This window comes from Somniosus microcephalus, chromosome 31 (assembly GCF_052327205.1).
Source record: "Somniosus microcephalus isolate GS21.2 chromosome 31, FLI_Smic_1.0, whole genome shotgun sequence".
NCBI lineage: Eukaryota > Metazoa > Chordata > Chondrichthyes > Squaliformes > Somniosidae > Somniosus > Somniosus microcephalus.
Genome location: NC_141017.1, coordinates 32,649,935 through 32,676,284, shown reverse-complemented (window position 1 = coordinate 32,676,284; position 26,350 = coordinate 32,649,935). Strand labels below are relative to the sequence as shown.

The 26,350-nt window shown below is 48.7% G+C and overlaps 1 non-coding gene across 1 annotated transcript; it reads left to right on the top strand.

Annotated features, from left to right (window-relative positions):
• Window positions 1-12,838: 12,838 nt before the first annotated feature.
• Window positions 12,839-12,923, top strand: trnar-ucu (transfer RNA arginine (anticodon UCU)). The gene is given in 2 exon segments: window positions 12,839-12,875; window positions 12,888-12,923. It is a non-coding gene; the product is annotated as a tRNA-Arg (tRNA).
• Window positions 12,924-26,350: the final 13,427 nt, after the last annotated feature.

Below are 26,350 nucleotides of genomic sequence, written 5' to 3'. Positions count from 1 at the left end.
TGTCCGTAACCCTGTGGGTTCCTCATCCTCAAGTACCTGTCCATCACCCTTTTAAAATTATTGATGGAATCAGCATCCACCAGCTTTTCAGGTCGAGCGTTCCACATCCCAACAAATCTCTGAGTGAAAAAAATTCTCCTCATCTCCCCTCTAGATCTTTTCCCTCTAGCTCTTCACGTCCACCCAGGATGATCTCAAGATGTGACTGTTTGCAGACATTGCGGCCACAATGGGACTGGCCAGCTCTGCGCAGGTCTAACGTGGCAGCAGGATGATACGCTCTCCACCGGATGGTATAACGCACCTGTCCTTACAAGACGAGCTTATCCTCCAACTGACCATGATGTGGAGATGCCGGCGTTGGACTGGGGTGGACAAATGTAAGAAGTCACACAACACCAGGTTATAGTCCAACAGCTTTATTTGAAATCACAAGCTTTCGGAGCGCTGCTCCTTCGTCAGGTGAAGTGAAGAGAAGCATATAGGCACAGCATATATAGTCAGAGAATACTGCCAGATGATTATTCTCTGACTATATATGCTGTGCCTATATGCTTCTCTTCACTTCACCTGACAAAGGAGCAGCGCTCCGAAAGCTTGTGATTTCAAATAAAGCTGTTGGACTATAACCTGGTGTTGTGTGACTTCTTACATTTGTCCAACTGACCAGGACCAGTTCCACGGGCCATCCACCACCACTATTAATAGAACACGATGGGATTGCTATTTTTTTTTGTTGTTACCCATTTCACTCTTTTTGTTTTTGTAGACAATTGTTTGAAGCAAAGCCAAGCATGCACCTCCCAGCTAGCCGGGAGTGTGGGAAAGTCCGCACCGTGGAAGTCTCTGTAGAGTATGTGTCAGTGTATCCCTCATCCCCTTCACCCCCTGCTGGTTGGAACACTGATGCTCGTCGTGATGTCTGAGCAACTTTATTTTGGCTTTGGAAATGCAACAGTTATATACAGTAAATAATCTAGGCGTTCTGAAAAATCAGTGTACAATTTACATGGCTTCTACTTTTCAGAAAATCCAGTAGGACAAAAACTATTTGGCAAAGGAAATGTTTTTTTGGCAAATTGATTATCATATTAAAATAGTGCTGACATTTACTGACGAAGGGTTTCGACCCGAAACGTTGACTCTATTTCTCTCTCCACGGATGTTGCCTGGCCTGCTGAGTTTTTCCAGCATTTTCTGTTATTTCTGACATTTACTGAGTTTGTTAAAGGACTCTAGTTTTGCAGAAGAGTGTTTGCAGACACTTTTCTCATTTAGCGAAACGACTCATGCGTCATCTTTACTTTGTTGTACGCAAGTGTTGCAATTTTGGTAAGATTGCATCTTGCTTTAATAAACAAATAATATTTCTTTGTGAAATACTTTAATGATAGTTTGAAAAAGAAAAAGAAAGGCTTGCATTTACATCGCGTCTTTCACGACCTCAGGATGCCCCAAAGTGTTTTACAGCCAATTAAATACTTATTGAAGTGGAGTCACTGTTGTAATGTAGGAAACGCGGCAGCCAATTTGCGCACAGCAAGCTCCCACAAACAGCAATTTGATAATGACCCGATAATCTTTTTTAGTGATGTTGGTTGAGGGATAAATATTGGCCCCAGGACACCAGGGAGAACTCCTCCTGCTCTTCTTCGAAATAGCATCACGGGATCTTTTTATGTCCACCCGAGAGAGCAGCCGGGGCCTCGGATTAAGGTCTCATCTGAAAGACGGATGGACTTGGTTGCTTTGTTGTCCAGAAACACAACCGAGTTAGTTTTAAGCATCAGTTCGGAGGCGACGTGTTAATACATTACCCCACATACCATTCATAGTTGGCTCACAGCAATTCCATATAAACAGCCAAATGATCAAAGCTGAGCTACCTGCAAGTCTAAACTAGGCAAGAATGAGCCAGCCTTAGTTAAAAGGCGCCTGGCTTTAGTTAAAGGGTTTTGATTGTAGCTGGCAGGACCTTCTGGACGTATTCTGGACTCAGAGCTGATTAGTGACCTCTTAACTTTTTCACTTGTTCACCAGTTACTGAGGGAAAGGTGCCAGCATGGATTCTGGAAAGTTATTTGGACAGAATTGGGAGCCACAAGCCAGTAGCTGTGAGTATAAAATAAGCAAGCCACGAATTACAGTGTTATCAAAGGTGCAATTTCTTCACCCTAAGGTATTGAATAATCCGAGGGGGGCAGAGGACCGCAGGATAGGAAGGAATAGGATCTGAATGTTTCTGTTGGCATAGCGACAATCACATTCCATTATTTATCCACGGTTTGCTTCGAAAAAAATGTCAACTGTCGTGTTTAAAAGTCTATATGTAAAAAAAAAAGTAGCCTTTTCAAATCTTGTTGCTCCATCAGATAGTGACTCAAGAAATAAAAAACAGTTTAAAACTCTACCAGAAAGATCCCAGGTACAATCTCTGCGCTGATTTAAGCTCGAGCAGCAGTAGGGGGTGCTACAATAGTATCAGCACTCCCTGTGATAGAGAATGGAAAACTGCTCAGTTTCCCACACCTGAGCACAGAAACAGACCATTCGGCCCAGCAGGCCCAAGCCGGTATTTCTGTTCCACACGAGCCTCCTCCATCCTTCTTTGTCTAACCCCATCAACATATCCTTCTATTCCTTTCTCCCTCATGTGCTTATCCAGCTTCCTCTACTAAGTTAGAAGGTTGTGGGTTCAAGTCCCACTCCAGAGACTTGAGCACAAAAATCCAGGCTGACACTCCCAGTGCAGTGCTGAGGGAGTGCGGCACTGTCAGAGGGGCAGTACTGAGGGAGCGCCGCACTGTCGGAGGGGCAGTATTGAGGGAGTGCTGCACTGAGGGAGGGTCAGTACTGAGGCAGCGCTGCACTGTCGGAGGGGCAGTACTGAGGGAGTGCTGCACTGTTGGAGGGGCAGTACTGAGGGAGTGCTGCACTGTCGGAGGGGCAGTACTGAGGGAGCGCTGCACTGTCGGAGGGGCAGTACTGAGGGAGTGCTGCACTGTTGGAGAGGCAGTTCTGAGGGAGCGCTGCACGTCGGAGGGGCAGTACTGAGGGAGCGCTGCACGTCGGAGGGGCAGTACTGAGGGAGCGCCGCACTGTCGGAGGGGCAGTACTGAGGGAGTGCCGCACTGTCGGATGGGCAGTACTGAGGGAGCGCTGCACTGTTGGAGGGGCAGTACTGAGGGAGCACCGCAATGTCGGGGGGCAGTACTGAGGGAGCGCTGCACTGTCAGAGGGGCAGTACTGAGGGAGTGCTGCACTGTCGGAGGGGTAGTACTGAGGGAGCGCTGCACTGTCGGAGGGGCAGTGCTGCACTGTTGGAGGGGCTGTTCTGAGGGAGCGCTGCACTGTCAGAGGTGCCGTCTTTGGGGTGAGACATTAAACCGAGGCCCCGTCTGCTATCTCAAGGTGGACGTAAAAGTTCCCGTGCCACTATTTCGAAGAAGAGCAGGGGAGTAATCCCCAATGTCCTGGGCAATATTTATCCCTCAAGCAACCACTAAAAAACAGATGATCTGGTCATTATCACATTGCTGTTTGTGGGAGCTTGCTGTGCGCAATTTTTTTGCCACGTTTCCTACATTACAACGGTGACTGCACTTCAAAAGTATTTCATTGGCTGTAAAGCGCTTTGGGATGTCCGGTGGTTGTGAAAGGCGCTATATAAATGCAAGTCTTTCTTTTCTTTGTCTTAAATGCATCTACGCAATTCACCTCAACCACTCCCTGTGGTAGTGAGTTCCACATTCTACCCACTCTCTGGGTAAAGAAGTTTCTCTTGAATTCCCTATTGGATTGATTAGTGACTATCTTATATTTATGGCCCCTAGTTCTGGTCTCACCAGCAAGTGGAAACATCTTCTCTACGTCTACCCTATCGAACCCTTTCATAATCTTAAAGACCTCTATCAGGCCACCCCTCAGTCTTCTCCTTTCTAGAGAAAAGAGCCCCAGCCTGTTCAATCTTTCCCGATAGGTATCACCTCTCAGTTCTGGTATCATCCTAGTAAATCTTTTTTGCACTTTCTCCAGGGTCTTTATATTCTTTTGACCAACTTCCCACCCATTCCAGGTGGGAAGTCGACGGGACGTGGAGACAAATTGCGCGGCCCAGAGGCTGCCCGCCAACTGCAGGTCGCCGGGCAATCCCATCCCGTGGGGTGGGGCACGTGCGACTGGGAAGGGTGGGTGAGTCACTCACAGAGGTCTAAACTTTCCTTGTGGAGCCTGGAGGGGCACTCCTGAGCCCACAAGGAATGTAAGAAAAAATGGGCCTACAGGAAACTTTCGATTTACCGGCACCTAAATAACCGGAAATCTCGGTTAACCGGCAAAATTCAGGAGTAGGTTCAGGTAAGTTTTACTTCATATTGTATTTGCCTTCCTCGATCTGTTGCTGTGCAAGGGCGTGGCTGCAGCTGTTGCTAAGCTACAGAGACGCTTTGGACTTGTGGCCATTGTTCTGAACCTGTTGCTAAGCAACAGGGTTTGTTGCTTTATACGGAGCTCTTGGCTCTCCGTATCTTTTACTATAGCTTTCGGTTATCTGGAATTTTTGATGAACCGGCACCACGTTGGTCCGGTCGGTGCCGGATAAAAAAAAGTTTCCTGTATTTGGGCCTTTTCCCCGCCGTCTTCACCTGGTGGAAAAGCCACTGATGCTTTCCCCCTCTGGCTGCTGACTTACGATTTGCATCAGGACCCGACGTACATATGTAAAAAAAAAGGACCACGCCCGCTTTGAGCGGGTGTCCTTACTGCCTGCTCATGTAGACTCGATTAAATTCAGCAACCGGCAGCTCCATGGCAGATAACAAACCTGAGCGATATTAACTGCCTACCTGTCCAGTTTCTGCCAGTCAGGTAGAAACACTTGAAAGAAAGACTGACTTGTATTTATATAGCGCCTTTCACAACCTCGGGACGTCCCAAAGCGCTTTACAGCCAATGAAGTACTTTTTGGAGTGTAGTCACTGTTGTAATGTAAGACATGCGGCAGACAATTTGCGCACAGCAAGCTCCCACAAACAGCAATGAAATAAATGACCAGATAATCTGTTTTAGTGATATTGGTTGAAAGATAAATATTGCCCAGGACACCGGGGAGAACTCCCCTGCCCTTCTTCGAAATAGCGCCATGGGATCTTTTACGTCCACCTGAGAGGGCAGACGGGGCCCCGGTTTAAGGTCTCATCCAAAAGACAGCACCTCCGACAATGCAGCGCTCCCTCAGTACTGCACTGGAGTGTCAGTCTGGATTATGTGCTCAAATCTCTGGAGTGGGGCTTGAACCCGCAACCTTCTGACTCAGAGGCGAGACTGAGCCCCGTATCTATCTGGTGTCTCCTGTTGGAATTATGCGTCCATAGATGTGGGGCGTTAACAGAATTAGGGTCACCAGTAATGCCACCCGCAGCTGAATAGTTTGCCCACACTCAATATCACATGAAGAATGGCCGCTCGGGCGAGACATAGGAGGATGTGTAGCTCTCAATACCCCATCCAGGAGTCAAAGGCTTCAGAGGAAGGGAAGGGAGGGAAAAGAGTGACAAGCTAAGAAAATGCTTTCAATGAAATCAGTTCCAGAAAGTTGATTTGCATTTAAGTATTATAAGTATCAGCTCCGATGGACGGGTCACATTGTCCACATGCCCGATACGGGACTTCCAAAACAAGCGCTCTACTCAGAGCTCCGACATGGCAAGAGAGCCCCAGGTGGGCAGAGGAAACGCTTCAAGGACACCCTCAAAGCCTCCTTGAAAAAGTGTAAAACCCCCACCGACACCTGGGAATCCCTGGCCCAAGACCGCACAAAGTGGAGGAGAAGCATCCGGGAAGGTGCCAAACACCTCGAGTCTCTTCGCCGGGAGCAAGCGGAAGCCAAGCGCAGGCAGCGCAAGGAGCGCACGTCAACCCAAGCACCCCACCCACCTGCCCCTTCAACCACCGTCTGCCCCACCTGTGACAGAGACTGTAGGTCCCGCATTGGACTAATCCTTCTTCTCTTCTTCTTAGGCAGTCCCTCGGAACCGAGGATGACTTGCTTCCACATTAAAAATGAGTTCTCAGGTGACTGATGAGTCCAATGCGGGACCTACAGTCTCTGTCACAGGTGGGGCAGACGGTTGTTGAAGGGGCGGGTGGGTGGGGTGCTTGGGTTGACGTGCGCTCCTTGCGCTGCCTGCGCTTGGCTTCCGCTTGCTCCCGGCGAAGAGACTCGAGGTGTTCGGCGCCTTCCCGGATGCTTCTCCTCCACTTTGTGCGGTCTTGGGCCAGGGATTCCCAGGTGTCGATGGGGATGTTGCACTTTTTCAAGGAGGCTTTGAGGCTGTCCTTGAAGCGTTTCCTCTGCTCACCTGGGGCTCTCTTGCCGTGCCGGAGCTCCGAGTAGAGCGCTTGTTTTGGGAGTCTCGTATCGGGCATGCGGACAATGTGACCCGTCCATCGGAGCTGATTGAGCGTGGTCAGAGCTTCGATGCTGGGGATGTTGGCCTGAGCGAGAACACTAACGTTGGTGCGCCTATCCTGCCAATGGATTTGCAGGATCTTGCGGAGGCAGCGTTGGTGGTACCTCTCCAGTGCTTTGAGGTGCCTGCTGTACATGGTCCATGTCTCTGAGGCATACAGCAGGGCGGCTATCACTGCTGCCCTGTAGACCATGAGCTTAGTGCTGGGTTTGAGGTCCTGGTCTTCAAACACTCTCTTCCTCAGGCGACCGAAGACTGCACTGGCACACTGAAGGCGGTGTTGGACTTCGTCGTCGACGTCTGCCCTTGTTGACAGTAGGCTCCCGAGGTATGGAAAGTGGTCCACGTTGTCCAAAGCCTTGTCGTGGATTTTGATAATCGGGGGGCAGCACCATGTGGCGGGGGCAGGTTGGTAGAGGACCTTTGTCTTACGGATGTTTAGTGTAAGGCCCATGCTCTCGTATGCTTCGGTGAAGGTGCTTACAATGGTTTGGAGTTCGACCTCCGAGTGAGCGCAGACGCAAGCATCGTCTGCATACTGTAATTCGATGACAGAGGATGGGACGACCTTGGATCGGGACTGGAGGGTGACGGAGGTTGAACAGTTTCCCGTTTGTTCTGGAAATTAGCTCCACTCCAGTGGGGAGCTTACTGAGGGTGAGATGGAGCATTGCAGCAAGGAAGATTGAGAAGAGCGTTGGTGCGATGACACAGCCTTGCTTGACCCTGGTTCGTACGTGAATTGGGTCTGTGGTGGAACCGTTGGTCCGGATCACGGCTTGCATGTTGTCATGAAGCAGGCGGAGGATAGTGACAAACTTTTGAGGGCAGCCGAATTTGAGGAGGACACTCCATAATCCCTCACGGTTGACAGTGTCGAAGGCCTTTGTGAGATCAAAGAAGGCCATGTACAGTGGTTGGTGCTGTTCCCTGCATTTCTCTTGTAATTGACGTGCGGTGAAGATCATGTCCATTGTGCCCCTTAGTGGGCGGAATCCGCATTGCGACTCTGGGAGGAGCTCTTCGGCCACTGGGAAAAGGCGATTGAGGAGGATTCTTGCGATGACTTTCCTGTGGCAGATAGCAGGGAAACTCCTCTGTAATTACCGCAATCAGACTTGTCACCTTTCTTGAAGATGGTCACCTGTGACAGAGACTGTAGGTCCCGCATTGGACTAATCAGTCACCTGCAAACTCATTTTTAATGTGGAAGCAAGTCATCCTCGGATCCGAGGGACTGCCTAAGAAGAAGAAGAATTATAATTAGCCTTATATGCCATTAATGAAATACAAATCCACTGTTTACTGATCCTGAGTAAGACTACAATTCCCAGTGTACTTATAATAGAACCAACAACATCATCAGTGGAAAGTTGGCAGATAATGTGACTCACACAATTCTATTCTAATAAGCCACGTGGGCTCAGTAGGTGGCAATGTAGTCAGAAACTTGTCGGTTCCAAGTGCAAGGTGGAACCTGAGCACGGGTAAGCCAGGGTACTGAATTAGTCTGACCGCAGGTCCACTTACCAAAAATATTAGTGAGCCCGGGGTCCAGACTTAAGTATTTAGCCTTGTGCCCTTAAAGGCTTAAAATAACTGTAGATGATAATAGTGTAAGAATGCTTAAGAATGGATGACATTCCTGTGTCAGCTATTTTATGTCATTGGGACATACTCACACTGATTGCTGTGAAAGTAGCTCTTCTTTTTCTTCAGAAAATATATATTTTAGATTGTGCTTGCCTTCCCTCTCCCCAAACAAATAATTTGCCTCTTCATCCTGTCTGGGGAGACCTTTGCCAGACCTGTCTTCTGAACCCCAAAATGCAGGAACTGATTTTCTGTACTGCTTTCTGTATTACAACCCTTTACCGTAACGAAGCCCTTGTGGTAGCGTCACCCATCCGGTAGACCAGAGGTGATCACTCATAGAAACATAGAAACATAGAAGATAGGAGCAGGAGTCGGCCATTCGGCCCCTCGAGCCTGTTCCGCCATTCAATGCGATCATGGCTGATCATCCAAATTCAGTACCCGGTCCTTGCTTTCTCCCCATACCCCTTGATCCCTTTAACCTTAAGAAATATATCCAACTCCTTCTTGAATATATTTAATGTATTGGCCTCTACTGCCTTCTGTGGTAGAGAATTCCACAGGTTCACCACTCTCTGGGTGAAGAAATTCCTCCTAATTTCTGTCCTAAATGGCCTACCCCTTATCCTTAGACTGTGACCCCTGGCTCTGGACTCCCCGACCATCGGGAACATCCTTCCTGCATCTAGTCTGTCCAGTCCTGTCAGAATTTTTAAAGTTTCAATGAGATCCCCTCTCATTCTTCTAAACTCCAGCAAGTACAAGCCCAATTGACCCAATCTCTCCTCATACATCATTCCTGCCATCCCAGGTATCAGCCTGGTGAATCTTCGCTGAACTCCTTCCATGGCAAGAACATCCTTCCTCAGATAAGGCGACCAAAACTGCACACAATACTCAAGATGTGGTCTCACCAAGGCCCTGTATAACTGCAGCAAGACATCCTTGTTCCTGTACTCAAACCCTCTCGCTACAAAGGCCAACATGCCATTTGCCTTCTTAACCGCCTGCTGCACCTGCATGCTTACCTTCAGCGACTGGTGCACAAGGACACCCAGGTCTCGTTGCACTTCCCCTTCTCCCAATCTATTGCCGTTCAGATAATAATCTGCCTTCCTGTTTTTGCCACCAAAGTGGATAACCTCACATTTATCCATGTTATATTGCATCTGCCATGCATCTGCCCAATCACCCAACCTGTCCAAATCATCCTGGAGTTTCTCGGCGTCCTCCTCACAGCACACACGCCCACCCAGCTTTGTGTCGTCTGCAAATTTGGAGATATTACCTCTAGTTCCCTTGTCTAGATCGCTGTTTATCGAGTGGTTCAGACGACCAGCATTCCTGCCAGAAACAGGCAGGGACCTCATTAAAATACTGAAATAGGGGTCAGTTGATGTAGTTCAGTCCCCAACATGATTTGCAAGTCAATGTGCTATTTCCTCAACTTGCCCGCTAAAAATGGGCGGTACAGGTCGGGGGGTGGTCATTTCCAGCGCTACTCAAAGGGATCCTCATCTGCTCTTGTTTAAACACTGCAATGGTTTGGAAGACATTTTGTTGGTAGTTTATTTTTTGCAAATTAATTGATTCTAAAGTGCTTGTAGTGAATCATAGAATGATACAGCACAGAAGGAGGACATTTGGCCCATCGTGCCTGTGCCGGCTCTTTGAAAGAGCTCTCCAATTAGTCCCACTCCCCCTGCTCATTCCCCAGAGCCCTGCAAATTTTTCCCCTTCAAGTAGTCAATTGCCCTGAACTTCTTTGCCTCTGGCAAATTCCAGGCTGCAACAGGGGATCATCATTCGGGCTGCATTTCATGTTTGCATTCATCAGGCGACTGATGCTGTGTTTGCTAATACTTTCATCACGTTCCCCATGGACAGCCGGAAAAAGGTTTGGGCTCTGGGGTTCGTGCAGATAGCAAGCTTCCTCCAAATCCAGGGCCTCGTTGACAACACTCACGTCACCCTGCAGGATCCTTCAGGTGGCCCCACAGTTTTCATTCTTGGAGGGGAAAAATTTGCACGGCTCTGGGGAAAGAGCAGGAGGGAGTGGGGCTAATTGGATAGCTCTACCAAAGAGCCGGCACAGGCACGGTGGGCCGAATGGCCTCCTTCGGTGCTGTATCATTCTATGATTCTGCGCAGTGTTGTGGCGTGTGAGGTCACCGATTTATGACCACGATAAATAAGGTCATGTGATTGTCGCTATACCAAATGAAAGCTTCAAATCCATTTCCTTCCTCCCCTGGGGGTCCTCTGCCCCCTTTGCAGAGGGGTTAACACCACACTAAGCACTGGCTTCCACTGAGCGGCTGCTGTAGTTCTTTTGGTCAGGTGCACCCCCTGCTGGAAGGATCCCATCTGCATACTCAAAACACAGTTTTCCCACAATGCAGAGCATGCAACAAAGGTCATTTTTCTGTGCTGTGCTAAGCTATGGGAATATAAAAGCTCTACATAGACATGAGATGGGCATCCTCGGGCAAAGAGTTCATAGGCTCTCGTTCATAGGCTTGATGGCCCTCGCCAAGTATGACTCCCCCTAACATCTTATCTCAATGTCTATACCCCTTTTTTTTTAGTATAGCTCTCTTTCTTACTTTCTGTTCTTGGCCCTTCAAAGGGATTTACCAGGTTCCATATATTAGTTGGTGAAATAATGGTTTTCTGGTGATTTCGACAATGCGTTGTCAGATTTTAATCAGCTTTTAAAAATATAGCTAAAAAAACTATAATACAGAACTGTCAAAGAAAAAAAGTGCACAATTCAGGGATTTGTATAAACTGGGATTATTGAGGATTCTGTGAGAATCTCCCCTCTCACTGCGTCCTAATACTTCCCTAAACTTGACAGCTCTAAAATATTCAGGTATTTAAACTGGTGGTTTTGGAGTTGTCAAATTTAGGGAAATGTTAGGATTTAGTGGGAGTTAAGATAAAAACGAGACAGGTTACTCTGATTATTTTTCCAAGTGGATGCTGGTTATATTTTTGTACCAAATGAATGAGATATAAAGGGGAAGGGATGCTAGGGGAAGTCACTTTTGCAGAGATGGCAATACTGAAATGTCAAAATGCTGTGATTTACATCCTTCCAAAAATGGAGGTCCAGAGAATGATAATTGGAAGGTCCTGCAAACCCTGGTCACTGAGGGTCCACAGGGAGACAGTCTGCGGAACCTGGGGTGAAACCTTGAACAATTTGGATTATTTTAGTTGATGTCTAGACATGGAAACACAGGAAAGAACAGGTAACTTAAAGCTTAGTCAGAAAGTTGGGTTTTGAGAAGGTTTTTAGAGGTGGAGTGATAAGTAGAAAGATGAAGGGGTTTAGGGAGGAAATTGTGGAGAATTTGATTGAGGTAGCTGAGGTCTCTATCATCGCCTAATCCCCCATCCTCAATATGCTGGGGGTCACCATTAACCAGAAACTTAACTGGTCCAATCACATAAATACTGTGGCAACAAGAGCAGGTCAGAGGCTGGGTATTCTGCGGCGAGTGCCTCACCTCCTGACTCCCCAAAGCCTTTCCACCATCTACAAGGCACAAGTCAGGAGTGTGATGGAACACTCTCCAATTGCCTGGATGAGTGCAGCTCCAACAACACTCAAGAAGCTCGACAGGACAAAGCAGCCCGTTTGATTGGCACCCCATCCACCACCATAAACATTCACTCCCTCCACCACCGACGCACCGTGGCTGCAGTGTGTACCATCTACAAGATGCACTGCAGCAACTCGCCAAGGCTTCTTCGGCAGCACCTCCCAAACCCGCGACCTCTACCACCTAGAAGGACAAGGGCAGCAGGCGCATGGGAACACCACCACCTCCAAGTTCCCCTCCAAGTCACACACCAGCCTGACTTGGAAATATATTGGCCGTTCCTTCATCGTGGCTGGGTCAAAATCGAGAACTCCCTCCCTAACAGCACTGTGGGAGCACCTTCACCACACGGACTACAGCGGTTCAAGAAGGCTGCTCACCACCACCTTCTCAAGGGACAATTAGGGGGATGGGCAATAAATGCCGGCCTTGCCAGCGATGCCCACATCCCATGAATGTATAAAAAAAACAACTGGAAGAAGTTAGAGAATTCAATTTTTAAGCAAGCACAGAGCCAGGGGAAAAGGGGGAGGAAAGAACAAAGTCTATGATAGGGTGGAGGACAGAAGCGATCAGGGATGATGGTGCCACAGAAGTGATCAGGGATGATGGTGCCAGGCAAAAGGGAGTGGCTCAAAGACTGGTGTGGGAGAAATGGGTTTGGATTTGTGGGGCACTGGCACCAGTACTGGGATAACAGGGAGCTGTTCCATTTGGACGCCACCATTTTGGATCCCCCCGGTGCACGCGCACCAACGATCCGCGGCGCGCGGCGCCGTTTTGAAGGCGGAAGGCGGGCCGCGTTGCCCAGGGCAACGGGCTGTCGCCGGCAACGGCAACGGCCTGGCGCATGCGCTCATCTTCCCTCCTCCTCCACGAAAGCCGGTCGGCTTGTCGACATCTCCTAGCGGCCGCAGCCAGTAACGGCGCCGGCTTCCACCCTAAAACACTTCACCTCGCCTCAGCACAAAAAATATCGAGCGTTAGAGAGAGAGAGAGAGACAAAAAAATAAAATGAGGTGGACGAGAAGCGCGATCCATTTAAATGAAAAGCTAGAGGCGCTGGCAAAATGTGGAATGTCAGCAAAAGTAAAAGCGAAAGTCAGTGGTGACAGTCGACGCGAGGATAAATAGGCTATTTCCAGCTTGGCTCCAACAGGTGGCTCCGTGGCGCAATGGATAGCGCATTGGACTTCTAGCGGCTGAAGCGATTCAAAGGTTCCGGGTTCGAGTCCCGGCGGAGTCGGTACTTTTCGTTTTTGGCAAAAAAATTAACCAAAAAATATTTATAAATTTACATTTTTAAAAATTGATCAGAACTCACTGCAACATTTGAAAAAAAAAGGAGAAAAAGTTATTCAAATCTAATACTGGTTAATCCGCTCTCTTATTTTTGGATAGAAACATAGAAGATAGGAGCAGGAGTAGGCCATTCGGCCCCTCGAGCCTGTTCCGCCATTCAATGAGATCATGGCTGATCATCCAAATTCAGTACCCTGTCCCTGCTTTCTCCCCATATCCCTGGATCCCTTTAGCCTTAAGAAATATATCTAACTCCGTCTTGAATATATTTAATGAATTGGCCTCAACTGCCTTGTGTGGTGGAGAATTCCACAGGTTCACCACTCTCTGGGTGAAGAAATTCCTCCTAATTTCTGTCCTAAATGGCTTACCCCTTATCTTTAGACTGTGACCCCTGGTTCTGGAGGCAAATAACAAATCTTTAAAAAATTCTTAATTTTATTTGAAATAAAAAGCTTATTTTAAATAACAAAAAAATTCCTCCTCCACCACCCTACCAACAAAAAAATAATGAGAAAAAGAATAAACTAATTGTAGAACAGTTACAGCACAGAAGGAGGCCATTTGGCCTGTCGAGCCCGTGCCGGCTCTCTGCAAGAACACTTTGGCTAGTCCCGATTAATAAAAAAAATTCATGTTTGTATTCGTAAGGTTTGAAGTCACTGCAGGCAATCGCTGTCAATCTGCGCACCTTGTTGTAAAGAATAAATGGCGAATAATATTGCTCTTTCTTCAAAACAGACATCATGATTATTTTTTGAATTTATTGGTGAAAATAACTTTATCTCTGAGCTCTGCGGTGCTGTTGGATCATCACAGAAATACTCCTACTGATGCTGCCGGGCCATTGCAGAAGGTATTCCATAAGGTGATCGCATTGAAACCTGTAAAATTCTTAAGGGGCTTGACAGGGTAGATGCTGAGAGGTTGTTTCCCCTGGCTGGGGATGTCTAGATCTAGCGGGGGGGTCACAGTCTCAGAATAAGGGGTCGGCCATTTAGGACTGAGATGAGGAGAAGTTTCTTCACTCAGAGGGTGGTGAATCTTTGGAATTCTCTACCCCAGAGGGCTGTGGAGGCTCAGTCATTGAGTATGTTCATGTGATGAAATAACTCTGTGTTCTGGCATTTGTATTGTTGTTGTTGTTGTACTTGTTAATGTCTGGAATGTTCTACTGGTGTAACCACTAATGCTCCTCCCTAGCCCCGCCCCTCTTCTGGAATGTTCTACCAAGGGCTGGGTCGGTGATGAATAATGGTTGCCCTGTGTTAACTTGATGCCATGTTCTTACTTAATAAAAGCCTTTAGTTTTAAGCTTTAACCTCATGGATTCAGGCAGTTATTTGGCACATCAGTTCAAGACAGAGATCGATAGATTTTTGGACTCTAGGGGAATCAAGGGATAGGGGGATAGTGCGGGAAGGTGGAGTTGAGGTAGAAGATCAGCCATCTTGCTGAATGGCGGAGCAGGCTCGAAGGGCCCAATGGCCGACTCCTGCTTCTATTTCTTATGTTCTTCCACACAAAAGATGATTGGCAAAATTTAGAGTGCACGGAATTAGAGGTAGCCTTTTGACTTGGGTTGGAAATTGGTTGGGTGGTAGGAGACGGAGGGCTGGATTTTCCCTGCGGAGGCGGGATGGCGGCGGGAGAGCTGGTCGGTGGTTTCCGGTCCCGCTCCTGTCTGCAGCTGCTCTCTGAAAAAGATTTTCCATAGATTGGCCTTGTTAAGCCCCGCCCTGCAGAGTTCCCGGCCAATTAACAGGAAGCGGGTCTAGTGACGTCATTTGATGACATGTCATCAGCCGGTTTCCTTAAAGGGACCACGGCCACATTGATTTTGACAGTTCTGCTGTCAGTGTTCTGCAGCATTGAGGTGCTGCAAACACTGACAAGCACGGCACAAAGGTGCACGTCTGCACCCAGGCTCACGCATGACTCCCTCCATATGCTTATGGGGGGAGTCACAGCATGCAGGGAGATTCTCTTCCATTCCCATGGGTGGAAGAGACCTCCCCAGGAGATCAACGCAGTCTGGTTGCACATTACTCAGGAGGACACGAGCAGGGATGTCGTCAGGAGTGCCTGGCTGCGGTGGCGCCAACCTTTCAATGATCTCAGTAGATAACAAAACATTACTGCAAAGCCACACTCACACTCACCCTGCTGTGCCACTCATCACATCCCCATCACTCTGCCTTCCCTACCCTACTCCTGCACATCCTTACTCACACCAACTTACCTTGCACCTCCACCCATCCCTCTCTATATACATTTTCTTTTATTCGCTTATGGGATCTGGGTGTCGCTGGCAAGGCTAGCATTTATTGCCCATCCCTAATTGCCCTTGAGAAGGTGGTGGTGCACTGCCTTCTTGAACCGCTGCAGTCCGTGTGGTGAAGGTACTCCCACAGTGCTGTTCGGTAGGGAGTTCCAGGATTTTGACCCAGCGACGGTGAAGGATCAGCGATATACTTGTGTGACTTGGAGGGGAACTTGGAAGTGGTGGTGTTCCCATGCGTCTTCTGCCCTTGTCCTTCTAGGTGGAAGAGGTTGCGGGTTTGGGAGGTGCTGCCAAAGAAGCCTTGGCGAGTTGCTACAGTGCATCTTGTAGATGGCACACACTGCAGCCACGGTGCGCCGGTGGTGGAGGGAGTGAAGGTTTAAGGTGGTGGATGGGGTGCCGATCAAGCGGGCTGCTTTATCCTGGATGGTGTCGAGCTTCTTGAGTGTTGTTGGAGCTGCATTCATCCAGGCAAGTGGAGAGTATTCCATCACACTCCTGACTTGAGCCTTGTAGATGGTGGAAAGGCTTTGGGGAGTCAGGAGGTGAGACACTCGCCGCAGAATACCTAGCCTCTGACTTGCTCTTGTTGCCACAGTATTTATGTGGCTGGTCCAGTTAAGTTTCTGGTCAATGGTGAACCCCAGGATGTTGATGGTGGGGGATTCGGCGATGGTAATGTCATTGAATGTCAAAGGGAGGTGGTTAGACTCTCGCTTGTTGGAGATAGTCATTGCCTGGCACTTCTGTGGCGTGAATGTTACCTGCCACTTATCAGCCCAAGCCTGAACATCGTCCAGGTCTTGTTGCATGCGGGCATGGACTGCTTTATTATCTGAGGAGTTGTGAATGGCGCTGAACTTCCCCATCTCACTAGCCACCCCTCACACTCACCCTCATCCTACTGCAAGCATACCAACTAACAACACACAAGGGTAGGCACTTGAGAGGTTTAGCCAATGTCCATGTGAAGTTTCTGGTAATGTGTTGTCATACAGTGAAATCTATATTTTCAACACTTCACCTTATTGGACAGCTCTGTGCGCACCTTAAGAAATGTCTTACTGAGTTCTAGTGAATGTTGAGACATAGCTTCACACCCCCTCTCCCCCCGCTATAATGATGAGTGTGAAAGGAATGGCTTGGACATTAAAGGGATGCTTTACGGTGCTGGTGTGAGATGGTGTCAACCTGGCGCATCATGTGGGTTTACAGCGGCAAGTGAAGTAACTCTGGCCATGGTGATGCCATCGCTGGCCTCCCGTGCAGCAATGTTGTCAGGGGTCCTGTGCAGCATCAGGTGATGGCGGAGAAGGTTGGTGATGTTGTTAGTGATGCTGGTGTGCCTGGTGATGTTGGTGTTGGGGCTGATCGTGGGAGGATTCAGAGGACTAAGGTGAGATTTTTTCAAGGGCACCGATGTTGCTGGAATAGATGGCAGCTGCAGGCGAGATGACAGAAGCGATCTGTCAATGGTGAGAGAGGTTCTTCCAATGAGGTGCCACTGGACATACAGTTGGCTCGAAACACTTGCAAGCTAAAGAAATCTCTATATGTCTTACACATGCAGTAACCAACAGTTTCTGAACCCTGAAACCGAACAGCTGCAACATGGCATCCTTTATACCACTTCTGCAGCTGTCAGGTTATCAGATACATCAAAGCAGACTCAACTCATGACAGGGTGAGCTGGCCTGTTCCCCGAGCAGCGGGTAACCCGTGGGGGAGCACGTAAAATTACAAGGTCGGCTCAAAATAGCATTAAATTGGCTGTTAACAAGCCATTTAATGATCTAAATTGTAGCCCCCACCGCTTGGTGTCGGGTCAGTTTTGCGCAGACAGACCCGACACCTATGAGACTCGCGTGAAGGCGGGTTTCCTACCCGCTGTCAATCTTTGCTATTTTGACAGCGAACCCGCCTCCAAACCCGCCCTCTGAGCGCCAGCAAAATCCAGCCCAGAGAGTGGGGATAATTGGTATTTACTCAGGTTGGCAGGACGTGACAAGTAGAGTTCCCCAGGAATCTGTTCTAGGTCCTCAACGTTTCACCATATTTATTCATGATGAAGGGATAGAGTTGTCTATCCAAGTTTGCAGATGACATTAAACCAGGAGGGGCAGTAAGTAGTGCAGATGGGAGCAGAAAGTTGCAAAGGGACATAGACAGCGTGGGAAAAACGACGTCAGGTGGAGGTTAATATGGGCAAGGGTGAGGTCGCCCACTTTGCACCGAAGAAAGATACGCCGGAGTATTCGCCAAATGGTGAGAAACTAGGAACTGTAGAGGAGCAGAGAGATTTGGGCGTCCCAAGAACACAAATCATTTAAAGCTGATGCACAGGTACAAGGAGCTTTCAAAGAGGCTAATGGAAGGTTGGCTATTGTCTCAAAGGGGCTGGGATACAAAGGGCAGGAAGTTGTGCTTCCGTTGTGTAGAGCTCTGGTTAGACCCCATCTGGAGCGCTGCGATCAGTTCTGGGCACCTCACCTCAGGGAGGCTATATTGGCCTCGTAGGGGGAGCAGCGCAGATTCACCAGAATGATACTGGGGCTAAAAGGGTTAAATTATGAGGACAGGTTGCATAAACTTGGCTTGTATTCCCTTGAGTCTAGAAGACTGATGGGTGATCTGATCGAGGTGTTTAAGATGATTAAAAGATTTCATTGGGTAGACACAGAGACACTGGCCTAGATTTTCAGTGTGCCGTGAGGCGGGATTTTAGGCGGGCAGGGGGCAAAAATCCCAAATTCGGGGGTCCCGACACCATCCCGCCCAAAACCCGCCTCCACGTAAGTTTCAGAGGAGGCGGGTACCCGCCCCGCACTGGGACCCGCCGACCCGAGGCGGGAAGGGATTAGTGCCAATTAACTGCCTGTTAACAGGTAGTTAACAGGCAGTTTTTAGCCAAATCCCTATTTTGAGGGGTGTCGTGTGGGATTCCCGACGACTCCAAACCACGCCAGGTTAGAGCAGGCGGGCCGTCAGGTTGAAGGACTTGGAGGGGTTGCGATGTCGGTGTTCAGGTGAGTGATGGGTGCATGAGTGCAAAGGTAAGTGTGTTTGATGTGTCTAAAGTGTGTAAAGAAGTTTAAATTACCTGTACTTACCTTTTCAGCCTTCCTTCCTTTAGGCTTCAGGAGTCCATCACTCAGCCGGCACTGAAAGCAAAATGGCTGCGAGCTGTCAAAAGTGACAGCCTGCAGCTTTCATTGCCGGCGAGATTTCTAACTGAGTCTGTGTGGAAGGACTCAGGTTAGAAGTCAGACTGTCAGTGTTTGACAGCTTCAAACAGCTGTGAAACACTGATGTTTAATCTGTCAAGACCTCTTGACATGAAATTTCAGTCTGTGACGTCACCTGTTGCCGGGTGGCCCTTAATTGGCCTGCTGAGCCCGCTAGGCGGGCTCAACAAGGTCAATCAAGGAAAATCGCGTGGATTGGCCGAACGTCGATGTAGGCGGGACTAAAACCCGAAAGTTGTAGTCCCGCCTCCTTCCCGACAGCTTAATGAAAATCAACCCCACTATTTCCTCTAGTGGGAGCCATTTAGGAGAGACATCAGGAAGCACTTTCTCACACAGTGTAGTAGAAATCTGGAACACTCTACTCCAAAAGGCTGTGAATGCTGGGCCAATTGGTGCTTTCAAGACTCAGATCGATAGCTTTCTGTTGGGGAAGGGTATCGAGGGATATGGAACAAAGGCGAGTAAATGGAGTCGAGGTACAGATCAGCCATGATCTAATTGAATGGTGGAACAGGCTCGAGGAGCTGAATGGCTTATTCCTGTTCCTATGTTCCTAAGCAGAAGCACAGGAATGGGCATATAGCTCCCTATCTGCAGCCAGCCCCACGCCAACACCTGCCTCTGTTGAAGTTACAATGGGAACACGCAGGCTTCCGCAACTGGGTTAGGGCAAGGCTACTTCTGGCATATAGACAAGGCCATCAGGATCTGCAAAAACACAGAGAGAGAGAGATAGTCGAGCAACTGAATCACGAGGATGTCCTCCACATGCAGCAATGTCACTTATGAGTTAGCTGTTTGGTTGGCTGTGCGGGTCGCTTTCTAGCACGCTCATTGGTTGCCACTCATAGGCAACTAAACAACTAGTGCAAGTATGAAATAACAACAGAAAATGCTGGAAAAACTCAGCAGGTCAGGCAACATCCGTGGAGAGAAATTTGAGTTGACGTTTCGGGTCGAACCCTTCTTCAAAACTGGAAAGAAAAGAAAATAGATCGAAGGCAGGGCTGCGATCGGACAAAAGAAGTGAAAGAAACAAAAGAGCTAGACGAGATGGTAATAGGCTGAGATTAGGTGTAAAGTGTACTGGCAGGGCAAGAGATAGCTGCCAGGTGTGAGAGAGAAACAAAAGGAAAGGGGGGGGGGGAAAGGAGTGGAAAAATTACAAGAAAAAATGTGTAATAGGGCCCGAGGTTATGATCTGAAATTGTTGAACTCGATATTGAGTCCGGAAGGCTGCAAAGTGCCTAATCGGAAGATGAGGTGCTGTTCCTCGAATTTACGTTGAGCTTCCGTGGAACAATACAAGAGGCCAAGGACGGTGAATTAAAATGACAGGCGACCGGAAGCTCGGGGTCACCCTTACGGACTGAACGGAGGTGTTCCGCAAAGCGGTCACCCAATCTGCGTTTGGTCTCCCCAATGTAGAGGAGACCGCATCGTGAGCAGCGAATACAGTATACTAGATTGCGAGAAGTACAAGTAAATCGCTGTTTCACCTGGAAGGGGTGTTTGGGGCCCTGGACAGTGGGAAGGGGGGTCGACATATCTACTCTTCAGCTTTATATTAAAGAGTGAGGTGAAGCAGATTAACCAGTACTATTTTATATCAGCAGGTATTTCTTACATGAATTGCTGAATCGTTACATCAAAGTATTTGCCATGCCAGCTTGAAAATGTATTCCCTTTTTTTATATTTATGCAAAGGATGACCTTGCTAATTACCAGCGATGGTCATTCTCACCTGGTGAGGTAATGTAGCTCGTAGCTCGTTCTTGCATGGATAGTTTTCAAATCACATTTTTAACAACAACAACAACTTGTATTTATGTAGCACCTTTAAGGTAATAAAACGTCTCAAGGCGCTTCACAGGAGCGTTATTAAAAAAATTTGACACCGAGCCACATAAGGAGATGTTATGGCAGATGACCAAAGGCTTGGTCAAAGAGGTAGGTTTTACGGAGCGTCTTAAAGGAGGAGAGAGAGGCGGAGAGGTTTAGGGAGGGAATTCCAGAGCTTAGGGCCTTGGCAGCTGAAGGCACGGCCGCCAATGGTGGAGCATTTAAAATCGGGGATGTTCAAAAGGCTGGTATAGGTGGAGGGCAGAGGTCTAGGGGAATTACAGGAAGTATGATTAAGAAGTTTCCAGATGATACAAAAATTGGCCGTGTGGTTGATAATGAAGAAGAAAGCTGCAGACTGCAGGAAGATATCAATGGACTGGTCAGGTGGGCAGAACAGTGGCAAATGGAATTCAATCTGGAGAAGTGTGAGGTAATGCATTTGGGGAGTGCTAACAAGGCAAGGGAATACACTATAAATGGCAGGACACTGAGTAGTACAGAAGATCAGAGGGACCTGGGAGTGCATGTCCACAGATCCCTGAAGGTAGCAGGACAGGGAGATAAGGTGGTTAAGAAGACATACGGGATACTTGCCTTTATTAGCCGAGGCATAGAATACAAGAGCAGGGAGGTTATGCTTGAACTGTATAAATTACTAGTTAGGCCGCAGCTAGAATACTGCGTGCAGTTCTGGTCACCACATTACAGGAAGGATGTGATTGCACTAGAGAGGGTACAGGGGAGATTTACCAGGATGTTGCCTGGACTGGGGAATTTCAGCGATGAGGAAAGATTGGATAGGCTGGGGTTGTTTTCTTTGGAACAGAGGAGGCTGAGGGGAGATTTAATTGAGGTGTATAAAATTATGAGGGGCCTGGATAGAGTGGATAGGAAGGACCTATTTCCCTTAGCAGAAGGGTCAATAACCAGGGAGCATTGATTTAAAGTAATTGGTGGAAGGATTAGAGGGGAGTTGAGGAGAAATGTTTTCACCCAGAGGGTGGTGGGGGTCTGGAACTCACTGCCTGAAAGGGTGGTAGAGGCAGAAACCCTCATCACATTTAAAAAGTACTTGGATATGCACTTGAAGTGCCGTAAACTACAGGGCTACGGAGCAAGTGCTGGAAAGTGGGATTAGGCTGGATAGACCTTTGTTGGCCGGCGCGGACACGATGGGCCGAATGGCCTCCTTCTGTGCTGTAAATTGCTATGATTCTATGATTCATGCAGGGCTGGAGGAGATTACAGAGATTAAGCAATGAAATAACCAGAAAACTATTTGGACATGCATCCTTTAATTAATTATAGGCAAGCTTTCTTATTATTCAAATAGTTAATGTGTGAGTTCTTAGTTTATCTGATCTTCTCTCCTACTCCTTTCAAACTTGCCGTTGTTCTGCACTGTGGGCTTTGGCCCTCAAGGTACCTCTTGCTGGGAAAAAATAAATTGAATGCGAGTGTGTATCCCTGATGGTCAAATTTGGTCGGTTTTTGGTCAGGCAAATGTTGTTGGTTCTGAGTCAGGCCACTAGGAGGAGCTCGATCCCTGTATCAGGGGCTGGAGATTGCTCGCTCTATTTTTCCTGCCGGTCTCCTGCATGGCCACCGTCTGACGGGACAACCAACTCTTGACCAGTCTTACACAAGAATGCTTCTGTACGTTCCCAACTGGCTTTAAATAGTTGCCAGTGCACTGTCAAAAGCTGAACATGGCCTGGAACTATTTTGCTGAATAATAAATAAATTCTGCATGTTGTCCCATTTATTAATTTTAAAAAATTTGTTTCAGGGATGTGGGCGTCGCTGGCGAGGCCAGCATTTATTGCCCATCCCTAGTGGCCCTTGAGAAGGTGGTGGTGAGCCGCCTTCTTGGACCGCTGCAGTCCGTGTGGTGAAGGTTCTCCCACAGTGCTGTTAGCGAGGGAGTTCCAGGAATTTGACCCAGCGATGATGAAGGATCGGCCGATTTACTTCCAAGCCAGGATGGTGTGTGACTTGGAGAGGAACTTGGAAATGGTGGTGTTCCCATGCGCCTGCTGCCCTTGTCCTTCTAGGTGGTAGGGTCGCGGGTTTGGGAGGTGCTCCTAAGAAGCCTTGGCGAGTTGCTGCAATGCATCTTGTAGATGGTACACACTGCAGCCACGGTGCGCCGGTGGTGGAGGGAATGAATGTTTAAGGTGGTAGATGGGGTGCCAATCAAGCGGGCTGCTTTTTCCTGGATGGTGTCGAGCTTCTTGAGTGTTGTTGGAGCTGCACTCATCCAGGCAAGTGGAGAGTATTTCATCACACTCCTGACCTGTGCCTTGTAGATGGTGGAAAGGCTTTGGGGAGTCAGGAGGTGAGACGCTCACTGCAGAATACCTAGCCACTGATCTGCTCTTGTTGCCACAGTATTTATGTGGCTGGTCCAGTTAAGTTTCTGGTCAATGGTCGTCGTCGTACGTGTCTTCATACTGTTCCCTTTGGGGAACTGTATGAAGTGGTGGAAGGATTTCTGGCCGCGATTAACGCTCCTTCCGTGACCGTAACCATCTTTGTACCAGCCATTAGGGTAGTTAGTCCTATGGCGGGAGGGTTTTACGGGCTCCCACAACCCATACGACGGGGGGGGGGCCGCCCACACCCACGGACGCAAGTATCCTGCTGGATGTCAACCCAGAATTTAGAGCCGGAGCTCCGACTCCACTTACCGGGACTGTGGAGTGGGGTTCGAAACCCTACGCCTTCTGGCCCAGCGGCGGGGATGCTACCGCTACGCCAAAGGCCCACTCCGCTGGTCAATGGTGACCCCCAGGATATTGATGTTGGGGGATTCGGTGATGGTAATGCTGTTGAATGTCAAGGGGCGGTGGTTAGACTCTCACTATGTTGGAGATAGTCATTGCCTGGCACTTATCAGCCCAAGCCTGAATGTTGTCCACAGTTCTTCTAAACTGAAAAGATACTGGCCTTCAGGGCCACCTGGAGCCTAGAGTTGCCAACTCTGGTTAGACGTGTTCCTGGAGGATTCAGCATATGACTTCCCGGCTTCAACCCCTGCCACCACCCCCCCCCACCCCCGCCACCGCCCCTCACCACCCCATCACAGTCAAACAGCCTTTTTCTCACCTCTGACACTTTTAGAACGAATACATTTTTCTCCCACATCGCTTGTAGCGGCGTCCAGTTGAATCTTTACGTTCGGCAAAAGAACCAGAGGCGACATGAGGAAAACCTTTTTTTATGCAACGAGTGGTTCGGATCTGGAACGCGCTGCCTGATAGGGGGGTGGAAACGGATTCAATAGCAGCCTTCAAAAGGGAATTGGATAAATACTTGAAGGAGAAAAAATTGCAGGGATGTGGGGAAAGAGCGAGGGAGTGGGACTAACTGGGTCGCTCTTCGAAAGAGCCGGCGCAGACTCGATGGGCCGAATGGCCTCCTTCTGTGCTGCACTATTCGATGATTCTATGATTCTACGTCCTGGAGATTCCAGGACAATCCTGGAGGGTTGGCAACCCTAGTGGCACTTGTAGTCTATGTACCTTTAAGAGAGAACTACTTTTACAGCTCCTGTATACTGTAGTACCGGCAGTGACCACACCTGTATATAAACCTTGAGCATGCCTCTGTGCTGTTAGTCTTTAGACTACCCTCCTCCAGTAAACACCTGTTGATTGTTAAGTTACAGCCTCCGTCTAGTTATTGGAAAACATCATACTTTAAGAATCACGGATTCAACAGTGGCGATGAGGTCGATTCGAATCTACCTGCAACTCTGCATTTCCCTTCAAGGATTCGCTCCGGGAGGGCGGTGGAAGAAAGTGGAGGCCAGAAGCACGGGCGTCGACCACGAGCAACCAGCCAGTCATCCGGCAGAGAGTGAACATCGCAGGGGAGGCTGTTGAGAGCCGGGCTTCGTTCCCCAGCCACGACGATCCAGCAACAGACTGGCAACAGGTACAGCGCAGACCCTTCCCGGACAGCGGCGGCTGGAGCCGACCGACGGCACAGAAAAAGCCGAGCAGCGTCGACGGGGTAAGAGAGAGGGTGAAGCGCACAGGGCGCAGCCGGGGATTGAAAACCGAGCGGCGTCGAGGAAAAAAAAAAAAAAAAAGAGAGAGAGAGGGTAAAGCAGCAGCCGGGTTCAGGACCGAGCGGCGGCAACAGGAGAGGCGCACAGGAGAACGCGCAGAGCACAGCCAGGGCACAAGGGCTGAACAGCGTCCGCGGGGGAAAGAAAGGAAGTGCGGGAGACGCCATTGAGCCGCGGAGAAGAAGGAAGAGCGCGGGAGACGCCATTTTAGAAGCCGCAGCGGAGAAGAAGGGCGAGCGCGGGAAGAAAGGAAAGCGCGGGAGATGCCATTTTGTGCCAGCGGAGAAGAAGGGAGAGCACGGGAGACGCCATTTTAGACAGTTAAATCACACCCAGGGATGCCGAAGAGTGGCAGTATCACTGCGTTCGACAATGAAGTCGAAGATTGGGCGACATATGTGGAACGCATTGAGGTGTACTGCAGGGCGAATGAAGTGCCAAATGCTAGGAAAGCACTGGTTTTGTTAAATTCCATGGGTGCAAAAACTTATGGCCTACTGCGAAACCTAATAACCCCAGAGAAGCCAGTGGATAAGAATTTCGAAAGCATAGTGGAAATCCTACAGGACCACTTAAACCCCACACCGCTGCTGATAGCAGAAAGATTTAAGTTCCACAAAAGGAACCAGCATAAAGACGAAAATAATGCTGAGTACTTAACGGAACTGCGCAAGCTATCGAAACACTGCCAGTTTGGAATGGGACTAGCAGATACGTTAAGGGACACGTTTGTGTGTGGGCTTCAAAGTGAAGGAACCCAGAAACGGCTTCTATCAGAAAAGGATCTTACGCTGGACAAGGCTTTCAGCATGGCAGTATCACACGAAGCAGCCGCAAGGGGCGCTGCAGAGATACAACGGAGACCGCAAGAATATGGCACCAATGAAATGTCATATGGAGCAGGGAAGTGTTATCGCTGCAGCAGAACAACACACGACCAGAAGGATTGTTGGTTCAAGGACCAAATGTGCAGGCAGTGTGGAAAAGCAGGACACAGTCTGCAGGTCAGGGAAGAAAACCAGCAGCAAGAAATCTCCACAGGAGAAGTACAAAAAGGTACATAAGGTAATGGACAGTAGTTCAGACGAACAGAAAAGTGATACAGACTCCGGAAGCAAGGAGCTGGGTTGTCTGAAACTACATAAGGTAATCAAAATGGAGGATCACCAGACTATCTGGGTCACACTCAAGATAGACGGAGTCCAAGTGAAAATGGAATTGGACACAGGATCAGCCCTAACAGTCATAAACCAAAGGGACTACAAGCGGCTATTTTCACATATACCCTTGAAAGCTACAGAGATTGTCTTGAAGACGTACACGGGGCAAAAAGTCTACCCCAAAGGAAAAATAAGGGTGAAAGTGATATACAAAGGCCAGGAAATACCTAAAATGAACCTATATGTATTGCCAGGTGGAGGACCACCACTACTAGGATGTGAATGGATCCGGAAGATACAATTAGATTGGCATTCCATACAGGCACTGAAGGTTGAGGCCAAAAAGGATGACGACGTCACACCTGGACGACTGTCAAAAATGCTAACTGACGCACAAGAAGTGTTCCAGGAGGGACTCGGAACACTAAAAGGCATAACAGCAACGATTAAAATAGAGGAAAATGCAAGCCCAAAGTTTTTTAAGGCCAGACCGGTGCCTTACGCGATCCGACCAGCCGTCGAAGCAGAGCTGGAAGGGTTGGAACGTTCAGGAGTACTGTCCAAAGTAGACTGGAGTGAGTGGGCTACACCAATCGTTCCTGTAATGAAGAGGTCGTTGAGTAATACGCCTGGGGAACCAAAGAAGGTCCGCATCTGTGGGGATTTTAAGGTGACAGTGAACCCAGTCCTTCACACGGTACAATATCCGCTTCCACGGATTGAGGATATTTTCGCCTCGCTATCTGGAGGTAAACGCTT